At 39.2% G+C, this 14,720-nt stretch overlaps 1 long non-coding RNA gene across 2 annotated transcripts in view; it reads left to right on the top strand.

The window, feature by feature from the left end:
- Positions 1-6,664, top strand: part of LOC137294356 (uncharacterized) — an 81,413-nt gene extending 74,749 nt beyond the window's left edge. For both annotated transcript variants that reach the window (XR_010957516.1, XR_010957517.1), the window contains one exon: positions 6,492-6,664. This is a non-coding gene — a long non-coding RNA (uncharacterized lncRNA). The remainder of the gene's footprint in view (positions 1-6,491) is intronic.
- The last annotated feature ends 8,056 nt before the right edge of the window (positions 6,665-14,720 follow it).

Below are 14,720 nucleotides of genomic sequence, written 5' to 3'. Positions count from 1 at the left end.
GCTGGAATATTGCTAAAAGCACCATAAAACCATGCTTACTTCCTCATGTTAAAGTTGTGAAACTGCAATTAAGGCTCAGTAGTGATATTGCTGGTACGTTTTCATATGCCCTTAATGATTTCTGTTGTAGTGTTCTTGAGCATGTTGATCAACACTGGAACAACAACATGCACTCTCAACAACCACTTTATCTGACTCCACAGTCTTATTGGAAATTAGGAGATAAACATACTGTGTTGGGAAATAAGAGGTATAGAACGTGATTATATACCTCTGGATGACTTTGATAAGCCAATCACAATCCAGTATTTACTGAAGTCCTGGTAGAATGTCTGTTAGTGTATGTAATTGGCTCACTTTGTTTTCACAGAGTTTATTGATATCACAATCAAACATGTTGTCAAGATAGGGGTGAAATGTACTCATATATAAAAATGTGTTTTCTTAAACGTGCACAAGAAACCAGGTACTGAGTGTAAAGCTAAACCTCTCCACATCTTCTTCTTCCAGGGTAAGAACTGGGTTCTTCATAGAATATAATTGGTCAACACCTTGGTCTTAACACCTTGCTGGATGTTATATAACATCAGTAAATACAGAAAACACCTGGATACACCGAACAGCGAAAGAAATGCAGTTTTCAAATAAGTGAAATTTCATGAAAGGAAGTTTTTATGTTTATGTCTTCTGTTCAAAAACTTTACAATAAGCCATAGTTGCATTTCTTTTGTTGTTCAGTATATTTCACATGATTGCTCCTCTTGTACTATATCACATATGTGGATAAACCCACTTTTCTCACTTCTCGGGAAGATATAAGTAAATTTGGAAATTTATCAGTTAGTCTTATATGAAAACAGAGTTTCATGGTCGTCCAAACAACTATGATGTGATTATTAGTGTCCTTGATTGGCCAACATCCCTAGCCCTGGCCCTGGACCAGGATAACTATTTCATCAAGGTCAGTGGAGTAATTGCGTCCCTGACCACCAGCTGAATCTAGGTCTGGTTAGTAGCACTTGCCTGGCCAGGTGGACAGAGTACAGTACAGGCTGTATAGAATGTTACGTACAGAGAATCTTCACCGTGATTTATTAATGTCCTTAAGCTCTCGAGTCTTAGGGAAACATTTCATACACTCATTTGGAAAATATTTTTACATCATATGAGCTTAAATTGGATATGTGATTTAATGTTATGTTTCAAGAATGTAGATGTTGACCCAACACTGAGTGAAACCTGATAGCATGATATTTATTAGTCACATAACAAAATGAAGAGGCAGCATGGGTAGTGTCCTTGCAAGGGACTACAGAACAAGCAACAGATGGGCCAGAGAGCTTTCAGCACTCTCCAGTGGGGTGCCAAGTATTCTTCCTTGTAAGTCATTTGTCATTATTTATTTATGTTTTACCAAATATGAATTTGTATTCCACCACATTCTAGATATGATTTCTGTTATCATAGCCACAATGTTTTCTAGGGTATTTCATCTCTCTGTGCCTTGAATATTGCAGAATTAGAGCTGAAAATGGTAGCGAGTGGTCCTGTGCGTACAGCTCAGTTCACAAATCAGCTTAAGTCAAGCTGGGACAGTCCTTGGATAGGTGACCGTGTTTAATTGGCAGCTTGACTCCTGAGAGTATTCTAGGACTTCAGTTCTGTCCCACAACAAAGCACATGTGATACATGTGGTCTCACCTTAGGCAAATGAGTTGGTTCAAAACTGCCTCTGTTTACCCAGCAGAAAATGGGTACCCGGTTGGATAAATTCATGTGACTAAAACCTTCTAGCACATCACAGGCAGCTTGGATGGATGGATACTAGGCGAGATATAAGTGAATTATTATTATCAAATATTGCTGAATTTGAGATGAAATGTTGCTGAATTCGAGATAGAATTTGAGATGAAATGTTGCTGAATTTTGGGATGAAATGTTGCTGTATTAAAACTGTATTAAAACATTCAACTGATGAACAGTGACTATGTTACACACAACATGAGTGAGAAATACTCCATGTATGAAATGCCTGCGCCACCCTGCAGGTGAGACAAATACAGACAGGTTGTAGGAAAAGCTGTGGAATTAATTTTCTTCATTGTCTTTTCTGTCAGAAATGTTAGTCACGTGATTCAGACATCTGTAGATGGGCTCAGACCTGGCTGACAAGGTTGTGAACTCTGATGTCAGATAGGCTGGTAAAACATGAACTGGTGAGGCAGTACTGTGTCATGTCCACGATGTGTGCAAGTAGAGGACCATCATCTATCATGCTGAAGTAATCACAGTGACACTCCCAGTGTGTGCCTCCATCAGTGGCAATTACAGTATCTTTATTATAATCTCAGAAAGTGTCCTTGTCTAACGCTTAGTACCTGAATATATATAATGCTGATAGTAACAAATAATCCTGTTTATATTGAAAAGGAGCCAAGTGATTTGGGAGATCTTGATCCTGAGGACATCTTGCTTCATATAGAGAGGACAGCAGGGGTGTTAGACAGTAGGGAAAATAATGTGGTTCAGGGACTGTGAAACAGACTAGAAATATTCCTAAAATAAACTATTTTCGCTTACAAACTGGTGAAAATGAGTCTGTCATGCACACCCTAAAGCAAATATATCCAAGAAAGCCCATATAAATCTAGAAAAAGGGGCAAGTCTAGATTTCCATAGCTTCTGAAAATAAAGAAAGTCTCAGGGCTCCTTTTCATTACATTTTGTTTACTGTGAATTTTTTGTAAAGTTTGTTCATTTCAGAAACAGAAAATGAATCGCTTAATTTCCTTAAGATAGTGAAATGCCCTTCAACCTCATGGTGTGACCCCGTACAGTAAATGACTGGCCCTTGAAACAGGGTGGGTCCACCAGCTTGTCATATGCTGTGATGGAATGTTTTTTGTGACATAAGAAATGCACATATCTCATCAATTGCTGATTGTCAGTTTCACTTTGATCTTCTCCTTCTCTAGGCCAGAGCCAAATATGACCTCAGTCCCAAATTAGTTTTGGAGTAGGATTCAAGTCATTCAGTGTAGTTTCTCATAGATTACATGAATTCTTATTCAAAACAGAGAGATATTAGCATTGTTTATGAAAGTGTTTATTACAGACTTGCTGAAGCTTTCATCCATTGCCTGGAGTAGGTGCTTCTATCAGAATGTAATACTACACAATTGATGATTGTTTACACTGACAGATTTGGTTTACCTGGATTACACCTGTCCATACACTTGGATTAGGGAGTCAAATTTGTGGTTGAACTTGGACCTGAACTAAGTCACGACAAGATTTCTCTTAAATCTGTGTATTTTTTTACCAAGTTTTCTTCATTTATTGAAATAATACCTGGGTTGTTCAGACTGCCATACTCCACCATTGTGTGTTACCATGGTGTCCAATCCTCTCTGTTACCATGGTGTCCTATCCTCTCTGTTACCATAGTGATCTCTACTGCATGTTATCCAGGTTTCCTGTCTTCTCTTTTCCCATGGTGTCCTGTCCTCTCTGTTACCATGGTGTCCAATCCTATCTATTACCATGGTGTCCTGTCCTGTCTGTTACAATGGCATCCTATCTTCTCTGTTACCATGGTGTCCTGTCCTCTCTGTTACCATGGTGTCCAATCCTATCTATTACCATGGTGTCCTGTCCTGTCTGTTACAATGGCATCCTATCTTCTCTGTTACCATGGTGTCCTGTCCTCTCTGTTACCCTTGCATCCTATCCTCTCTGTTACCATAGTGTCCTATCGTCTCTGTTACCATGATGTCCTATAGTCTCTGTTACCATGATGTCCTATAGTCTTTGTTACCATGATGTCTTATGGTCTCTGTTATCAAGCTGTGCTATCCTTTCAGTTACCATGGTGTCCCATCCTTTCTGTTACCATGGTGTTCTGTTCTCTCTGTTACCATCATCCATGATTGTTTATGTACAGTAAGGCAACCAATATTTAAAACAAACTGCCTGAAATGCAGAAATGCCTTTTTGCTGTGTATTTTATTCATTCCTTCATATAAGGGTCTGTTGTCTCTCTGACCTTGCCGCATGGCCCCTGGGGAGATTCATGCCTTGAATGCAAACTCATATGACAGGAACATGGAAATTTCACCTGAGGACCACATCAATTTCACCTGTTTGTCTGGTGTCTACTTTTACCTGTATGATCGTCAAGTTTGTCCTATGTCCTTTGATGTTAGTGTTCAGGTGAAATGAGCAAAGGTTAAGTGTTATTTTGCTGCAAGCTAAAGGTAGAAGTGTCTCAAATATCTTCATCATTGTCATCTACATTTCTTTCATGCATTTTTGTGTCACATCTTGTAGGCATGAGAAATAATTAAATGAATTTATCCAAGTTACTTCAGTCACATAATGTCTTTTGTTGTTAATTCCTTATAAGTAGACAATGTCAGTGAGGAGAGATATATATGCTGACAACAATGTCACAGACGTCCACAAAGCATTATTAACATAATTTCTCAATTCTTTTTGAATCATCAGAGTAACAGTAGCTGTAAGTGGCATTTAGAGTGCAGCTTTACTGTCCTGTTACTGCAGGATTTGTGTGTAATAGCTGTATGAAAGCACAAGAGCCTGTATATGATGATATGTGTACTACTTCTTAAAGGTGCTAATGTCTAAACATACCATTATCTGCACTGTGTGCTTTGGGGGTTCATATATGGACTGATATAGGTGACAAAATAAGTTAGGAATATTGGTATTTTCATGACTGATATTTTATCAGCATAACAATGAGTAAACGTAATATAATTTCAAAATTTACAAATATTGCTAACCATTTTTTGTCCAGTATATATATGTGCTCCTTGTTTAAGGTACAACTACAAGTATCTTGTTTAAGGTCCATATATATGTATTTCTTGTTTAATAGTGGAACAATCATTGAGAACAACCATATGAAACAATCATGCATCACAAATATGTGGAGCAACAATGCTTAACAACCATATGGAACAATCGTGCAGAACAATCATGCAGAACAATCATGCAGAACAATAAAGTTGAACAACCATGTACAACAATAGTCATGTAGAACAGTCATGTGGAATGACATATATCTCATCTAAGCCAATGCTATCTACAATTCTGAAAATAGAATTTGATAAGGAATGATAAGGACTACTACGTTACGATGTTGCTACTTTTTGTCTGCCCTGTTTCAAAACACAAGACCAATGATATTGTCAATATATATTTATATACTCATAGAAACAAATAAGGGAACACAAGAAAGAATAGGTGAATTCCAGAATTTCACTCACAGTGCAATAATACCCTGTGAAGAAGCCTATAAAAAAGAATAAAGCAACACTTGTACTTTCATGTGTTCTCTTACTTCTCTCCATGAGTATATATAATTACTATCATTTACATTCATCAGCTTTATACATGTACCAACTGTACATTTCCAACATTTGGATGTGATTGAGAGTATAAGATGATACTGTGACACAACACCTCCAGTTGTGTTGAGTAGTGGTCAGGGCTCTTGATGTGACTTAGATTATTCCATACATCATGTTAAGGAGGATACGGGGGAGATTTTCAAATTAGTTTATAGTCCAGCGAGGTCAAACCAAGACCACTTCAGGGTCAGAGACGATCTTCAAGGGAGACAGTTAAAATACAGGTAAGCTGGCACAGCCTCCAACCTCGTTAATCACACCTCCAGGTGATGCAGGTGAAATGTGTGCCTGTCATTACCTTTCTGACTCTTTCAACTTTATTGTTACAGGGATCAGTTCAGGCATTGCTATCAGTTAGATGAGATTTGTATATCGCTGTACTTACTAAACCTTGTGACCTTGTGAACACTGTTTGAAGTGGTTTTATTCTGACAGGGCTCAGTAAACTAGTATGACACAACACACACTCCTAAGGTTTCTATATATTGTATAAAATAAATCCATATCACAATGTAAATAAACAAATTTACCCTACATTACTGTTTGTCGAAATCTATAAATATGCTCCACCTCCAAGATATGAAACACCATGTGTATCTACATACATCTACCAGACTGATTTGTATGCAGTGTGTCGACTGAGCCAGAGGTCAGGGGTTTACATGATGCACAGTTCCTGCTTACTTGACTGAACAGTTTTGTAAAATACTCCAAAACTATTTTCACGTAAGTCATAGCTGATGCATTATTTTTCAAAATAAGTATACCTTGAATACCAATAATGCCAAATACATAGAGTACATAGTTAAAGACTTCCCATTGCATTCAGCGAAACAATATTCTGTCCTGCCACAGCCCTTTATGTACATTATGGAGACAAAATATTTTCATAAGTCAGAAATTCTGAAAATGACTCCCAAAACATTTACTCATGAGTCACCATGACTCACATTTTTCAAAGTGTATATAGAACACCAACATATCTGACTTTTTGTTAGTATGATATCTTTATGTTAGTATTATATCATTATAATAATTACTATATTTATGTTTCAGATGCATAGATCAAGGTGTGCACTTGACCCCCCAGTGCTAGTTAAAGATGCTTAGACCATATACGGGCAAAAGTGATTCAAGATACAAGTTTGGATTATTTTAAAATATGCTTTGCATGTAGTTTGTGTAATCCACATTTGTGGTTGGTGAAATAAAATATGTCTTTAGACACATTTCTTTTTCCCTTCTGTGCAGACATACTGACTATAGATTCTGATATTTGGAGTGAGTGAGTGAGTAGGGTTTTATGCCACTTAGAGCAATATTCCAACAAGATCACCATGGGGGGACACCAGAAATGGTCTTCACACATTGTACCTGGATAGGGAATTGGACCCAGGTCTTCAGCATGATGAGCAAACACTTTAACCATGAGGCCACCCCACCACCCCACTTATGCTTGAAGGACTGTATTGGTATGGTGTTACATAGATGGGTGAACTTGTTCCATCTCCACAGACTGTTTTATCTTCTTGTTTTCTAGACATGACAATACCTAATCTGTCCAAAAATCGACATTTTCAAAATAAAACAAAACATTATTTTAACATACTGTATGTATCTAATCAATGAAAACTGAATTATTTGATGCAATTCAAGTCAAATATTTGCTGCCTGAAACTTATGATAGTGACGGGCATCTGAAGAGGGAGCCTGCTGTCCATGCTGTGGTGATGTAAGGTATTCTAGTGTTATGGCAGTCTGTCAGTTCGACTTGAGGGGAGGTGGAATTGATGTCCCCCTCACTACTGGTGGTGCCAGTTATCACCAGCCTGGTGCTGACAATCCCAAGAACATTCAACATGTTGAATATAGTGTTTCATTTCACTACAACTGGTGGTAGTGTCCCCAAGGGACCCAACTTCAGGTAATTGGACTGGGAACCAGTGTCTCTTCTTAGGTGGATTGAGTCAGGAGGGAGTCACACTTCAGTAAATATACTGTATACTACATGAACAAAAAAGTAAGAAAACCTTAAAAGACAAAGTAGTTTTAATTCCCCTGGTTACGCTTGGCTACACACAAAGCCATTTAAGCTGCATGTACAAATACCAGCTGCTTCTAAAAACATGTTGTATGTCAGGTTTTGAGAATGTCAAGGACAGTGATGGCAAGATCTGTTTACCATCTCTGATTTATTGTAAATTGTATGTTCATAGCGGCAGTAGTGACGTCATCATACTAGAACAGCCACGAGGTCCATCCCGGGACAATGGTCCACTTGTATGGTTATGAAGTTTATGTCTTATGAAGTTTACTAAACGATGCTGCTTAAAGCGTCAAGCGATTTGAGAGTGCTGACCTTCTAGGTTACTGTAGGTGTTAAACAAGAAAGATGATTAACCATAATATCCATATTGATGTTTTTATTTGGTTTTGTTGTGAAACAAAATGGGTCGTTTTCTGATATAAGTTGATGATGAAATCGTATAGGACCTCCCACCTCTCGGATGCTTCTCTGCCCAAGGGAGGCTCGTCACGTGATCACGTAACGGAAGAACATTTCAGACCGCGATCATAGCGTTCAGGCATTTTATAACGGATCAGATGTAGAAACGAAACTCCAAGACGAGTGACTGTCTATGTGCATTGGAATGTCAATGTGTATTGGAGGGATCGCGTTTTGAGGTGCTGTTTAAGTTCCAAGCTGGTTCGTGCAGAAACAGAACCGATTTCCGGGTTGTATGAAGCGGTGGTTAATCTCAGAGAACCTCGTCATTTCAACAGATGATTTCAAGGAAGGGGCAATTTAAACACCATGTCTACAAATCGAGATGATTCTGACAAAGTAAGTTTACATTGCTGGTGTGGGGATGAATCAACACTGGACCAGCCAGCCGAGGTCTGCATACATCTTCGTACGTTAGCGGTATTGCCTTGCTGTACTGTTACCACCAGGTGTCGGGTCCCCGCAAGAAACATCCCAGGGAGAGTGAGTGAGTGATTGAGATTTACGACGCTCGTTGCAACACTCAAGATAAAATACCGGATGTAACTGGCATCACACGGTGGTACTTGTATGTTTCTAAAAGCTTTTATTGATAGGCAGTCCGACAGCATAACATCCATAAGGAGTCACCTTCTTATTAATATCTTCATAAAAATATCAAATAATACATTTTCCTCAAAAATTAATTGTTTGGCATGATCTACTTGTTTCCGAGTACTTGGCACAAATTCATTTTATACCCATGTATAGAAATGAATTTGTCAAAACGCTATTTAAAACGTGAAAGAAAAAACACCTTTCAAAGCAACATCTGCTCAATTTGAATACAGGTTTCTTCCGAAAATAATGGACGGCCTTCACCTGTAAAAAACTCTGGTAGGAGTAAATACAGCTCTACCATGTAATCAAGTGTTTCAAAGCATCACTCTTGAAAAAGAAACCGGTTAAAACTACTTCTCGCCCCGAAAACATCACGTGACTACTGCTCACGAGACGTTCCTTGAATTGTGACGACGTTTGCTCTTCTAGCATTCATTCATGAGTAAGACACATGCTTGTGACAGGCAACCTTCCTCGCTCCGCCAACAGGCGTTACCCAGAGATGATGTCAATAGCAACACTTATAGTTTGATAGATACTTGACAGGTTAGCGTCAGCCGACTGGTAGCTGAGATTCATGACGAGTTTATTTTGGTTGATATACTGTTCTCGTCACGACCGTGTCTCGTAACATGTCAATTTAATTATCTTTACGAGAGAGAGAGAGTGAGTGAGGGAGGGAGTTTGATTTTACGCCACTTTCAAACATGAAAGCACCGTTTTCCCCCCAGTGACATTAGTGTGCTGATCACAATCAGTACAATTACTGATACGAGCCGAAGCTTATCGAATCCGGGCACGACAAAGGGACACAACTCATTCCGGACATTATATCCACCATACAGTAGTCGGGGATGGTTGAACTTCCACAGCCCGGAAACGTTACCTCTGATTCTCACAATCGGCAGGGAAGCGTCTGCGAATACTCAGAGTGTGCTTGTACTTGTGCTTGTACTCTGTCCTCCTTCCAATACAGTGAGTGAATGAGTAGTTTATGTCTTCGATAATGCAGATGTTCTCCCCTTTTCAAAGAGCCAATATATTCTTTTATCGGTACAGCTATCACAAATGACTAAGAGTATTTCTTGTGATCTTAGGTGGAATTTGACTGAAAGGGGTTGAGTGGCTAGCTCAGTCCACACCCGTCACCCAAACCATCATCTTCCAAACCCTTCACTCAATCCATCAAGCTCAGTCGAAACTCTTCACTCAACGCAACATCTTCAGTCCAAACCCTTCACCCAACCTAACACCTTCAGTCCAAACCCTTCACCATCCCAACATCTTCAGTACAAACCCTTCACCCAAACCGTGTTAACATCTTCAGTGCAAACCCTTCACCCTACCCAACACATTCAAGGTAAAACCCTTCACCTAACCCAACATCTTCAATCCAAACCCTTCACCCAACCCAACACCTTCACTCCAAACCCTTCACCCAACGCAACACCTTCAAGGTCAAATCCTTCACCAAACCCAACACTTTCAGTCCAAACCCTTCACCCAACCCAATACCTTCAGTCCAAACCCTTCACCCAACCCAACACCTTCAAGGTCAAATCCTTCACCAAACCCAACACTTTCAGTCCAAACCCTTCACCAAACCCAACACCTTCACTCCAAACCCTTCACCCTACCAAACACCTTCACTCCAAATCCTTCACCCAACTCAACACCTTCATTCCAAACCCTTCACCCTACCCAACACCTTCAAGCTCCACCCCTTCACCCAACCCAAAACCTGCAGTCCAAACCCTTCACCCAACCCAACACCTTCAAGGTCACACCCTTCACCCTACCCAACACCTTCAATCCAAACTAGTCACCCAACCCAACTCCTTCACTCCAAACCCTTCACCCTACCAAACACCTTCAATCCAAATCCTTTACCCAACCCAACACTTTTAAGGTCAAAGCCTTCACCCAACCCAAAACCTTCAACCCAAACCCGTCACCCAGCCCAGCACCTTCAATCTAAACCCTTTATCCAACCCAACACCTTCAATCCAAACTAGTCACCCAACCCAACACTTTCACTCCAAACCCTTCACCCTACCCAACACCTTCAGTCCAAACCCTTCACCCAACCCAACACCTTCAGTCCAAACCCTTCACCATCCCGACATCTTCAGTCCAAACCCTTCACCCAAACCGTGTTAACACCTTCAGTGCAAACCCTTCACCCTACCCAACACATTCAAGGTAAAACCCTTCACCTAACCCAACATCTTCAATCCAAACCCTTCACCCAACCCAACACCTTCACTCCAAACCCTTCACCCAGCCCAACACCGTTACTCCAAATCCTTCACGCCAAACCCTTCACCCTATCCCAACCTTGTTAAGGCCCTCACCCTATCCCCGTGGTTGATGCAATGAGTAAGAACCACCCAAATCACATAAACTAATGAATGTCTGATAGGAGGATCATCACCGACTGACACTGAGACCTTCCTAGAGCAATATTCCACACACTTGGGACTGTCACACACATGCGCTTCCTGCGATGGGAAGTTGAGATCACCCTTGACGCAAGGGGATGTTGATATCACAGGCGTTTCCTTCATCTAGCACGTGACTGGCATCTATATATACTTAAACATCATCCACCATATACGAATTTCTGGTTTAATTTCCACATCGGAAATTAAACATCTGTCATGCGAATATGGAAATATATTTCAAATTACTTCCTTGTGTTCTAGTGTCGGTTACCGGGGATACCAGAACTATTTGGCAAACGATAGATAGATAGATAGATAGATAGATAGATAGATAGATAGATAGATAGATAGATAGATCTTAAATACAGATCTTAAATACAGGGGGGAGAGAACGCTGTTTCTGAGAATTGCTCAGAATATGTCACATCTACATGGAATGGAGAAGATGTGTTTGTTCGCGAGGAAAGGTGCAGTATACCATTACGACTCCACACTGGCAGTGCTCCAAGACCAGAGAGTGATAATGCTGTTTCTCAAACTTGCTTAGAATATGTCACATCTAGGAATGGGGAATATTTGTTGGGTGGCTAGTAAAGATCTTGTCGGACAGGCAAGTACACCTGGTTGGCTGATTCTACGCCGCTCAGGACGACAGGACACCTGTGTTGTCACAGCGTCAGAAACTCGGTGTACATGGACATCCGGAACTGTTCACGATTTTGGTGCATGTGACTTCCGGGATCAGAAAAAGAATCGACTACATTTGACATTATCCACAATGTGGACGCGTGACTTGACCACCAGTACTAGTCGCGGTTTGTACACTACAGTGAGCATTGCTGAGACAAATCCACTGGCATTCTATTCTTCTCTCAAGTATAATCTTATTTGGAGTGGTCATACATTCAGATGGATCCAAGCCATACATTACATTGTAATCGTCATTCATATAACTCTATATACTTCACCAACAGTAGTGGTATAACTCCTATATACTTCACCAACAATAGTGGTATAACTCCTATATTTTTCTAAACCAACAGTAGTGGTATAACTCCTGTATACTAAACCAACAGTAGTGGTATAACTCCTATATACTTCACAAACAGTAGTAGTATAACTTCTGAATATTTCACCAACATTAGTGGTTTAAGTCCTAAATATTTCACCAACAGTAAAGTTTCAACTCCGTAATAATTCACCGACAGTGGTGGTAAAACTCCTGTATACTCTCACAAACAGTAGAGATATAACTCCTAAATATTTCACCAAAAGTAGTGGTATAACTCCTATATACTTCACAAACAATACAGGTTTAACTCCTTTATAATTCGCCTATAGTGGTGGTAAACCTCCTATATACTCTCAACAACAGTAGTGACACAGAGAGAGAGAGAGAGAGAGAGCGAGAGAGAGGGGAGATGGGAGGAGTGCGCAGACAGTTCCACATACACATTTCATGACTAAAGATTTGGACATGGCATCAAGAACCGGAGCATAACGTTTTTTGGCGCAGTACATTTATGACAATTTAAATATACACAAATACGGTGTCACGTACATCACGAACTTCCGGAATCTAGTCGGATGTGGACAGACATATTTATACTTTTATACATATTTGTAAAAGTCGTTTATAATTATATGCAGACCAGTACTGCGCGTCACAGAGCGCTAAAGGTCGCCTTCTCCGAAACAACTTTAAGATATTGTGAACGAGTAATATACAATGGAAGCATGATATTGTAGAATTATATAACTAACTATAGTTTTACTACAGGATATGTACAATGTGCTGGAAAGTGAGAAACGTGTTAGGTATAAATACTTGGATTCGCGATAATCTTTCTCTTCGCATGCACGTAGTAATGCCGACAGAAACAGACTGACTACTTACCTCATTCCCCTTTACAAACATAAAATATTATTTTGATACAGTTTATATGGCACCGGGGATCATACGATATTCCTCACAATCCCATATTTCAACTGTCACAAAAACACGGAAATGTCATCAACGATGTTGTTTTTAATTCCACTTCTCGGAAACTAATTGAAAATGCTATGTACAGGCACGTGTCATCTATTGCGCGTGCGGATGACAATTTAACTGCATTTAATTGCCTGATTGACAGCGAGCAATCAGCGTGTTATTTCCCTTCTAATTAGGAGTAATTGCCTGATTTATTGTCTTGCCATCGAAACCGATCGGTTCTTCAGCCACGTGCCATTTCTCTTTCGGATCATTTCCGGGTAGCCTCGGGGAACATAGTTGAGTAGTTGTATTGATACACACATTTCCAAATATAGCTTGTGTGTAGTTGTAATGATACACACATTTCCAAATATATCTTTGTGTAGTTGTATTGATACACACATTTCCAAATACATCTTTGTGTAGTTGTATTGATACACACATTTCCAAATATATCTTGTGTGTAGTTGTATTGATACATACATTTCCAAATATATCTTTGTGTAGTTGTACTGATACACACATTTCCAAATATATCTTGTGTGTAGTTGTATTGATACGCACATTTCCAAATATATCTTGTGTGTAATTGTACTGATACACACATTTCCAAATATATCTTGTGTGTAGTTGTACTGATACGCATATTTCCAAATATATCTTGTGTGTAGTTGTACTGATACACACATTTCCAAATATATCTTGTGTGTAGTTGTATTGATACGCACATTTCCAAATATATCTTGTGTGTAATTGTACTCATACACACATTTCCAAATATAGCTTGTGTGTAGTTGTACTGATACGCATATTTCCAAATATATCTTGTGTGTAGTTGTACTGATACACACATTTCCAAATATATCTTGTGTGTAGTTGTACTGATACGCATATTTCCAAATATATCTTGTGTGTAGTTGTATTGATACGCACATTTCCAAATATATCTTGTGTGTAGTTGTACTGATACACACATTTCCAAATATATCTTGTGTGTAATTGTACTGATACGCACATTTCCAAATATATCTTGTGTGTAGTTGTATTGATACGCACATTTCCAAATATATCTTGTGTGTAATTGTACTCATACACACATTTCCAAATATATCTTGTGTGTAGTTGTACTGATACACACATTTCCAAATATATCTTGTGTGTAATTGTACTGATACGCACATTTCCAAATATATCTTGTGTGTAGTTGTATTGATACGCACATTTCCAAATATATCTTGTGTGTAATTGTACTGATACACACATTTCCAAATATATCTTGTGTGTAGTTGTACTGATACGCACATTTCCAAATATATCTTGTGTGTAGTTGTACTGATACACACATTTCCAAATATATCTTGTGTGTAGTTGTACTGATACACACATTTCCAAATATATCTTGTGTGTAGTTGTATTGATACGCACATTTCCAAATATATCTTGTGTGTAGTTGTACTGATACGCATATTTCCAAATATATCTTGTGTGTAGTAATATTGATGCACATTTCCAAATATATCTTGTATATGTGATACACTTGTAGTGTATACCTTGTGTATGGCTACACACACAATATTCCAGCTATAGGTCTATACATAATCGAAAAGGGGCCACACAATTCCATCATCAACATCATGAGCATCGATCTACACAAACGGGATATAATGACATGTGTCAACCAAGTCAGCGATCTTGACCGGCCGATCCTGTTGGTCGCCTTTAACTAAAACCAAATCTATTCCTGATCTTCAGGGTGTTAC

This window comes from Haliotis asinina, chromosome 8 (genome assembly GCF_037392515.1).
Source record: "Haliotis asinina isolate JCU_RB_2024 chromosome 8, JCU_Hal_asi_v2, whole genome shotgun sequence".
Taxonomy (NCBI): domain Eukaryota; kingdom Metazoa; phylum Mollusca; class Gastropoda; order Lepetellida; family Haliotidae; genus Haliotis; species Haliotis asinina.
Note: the sequence above shows the minus strand (reverse complement) of the source record. Positions and strands in the feature narration are given on the sequence as shown.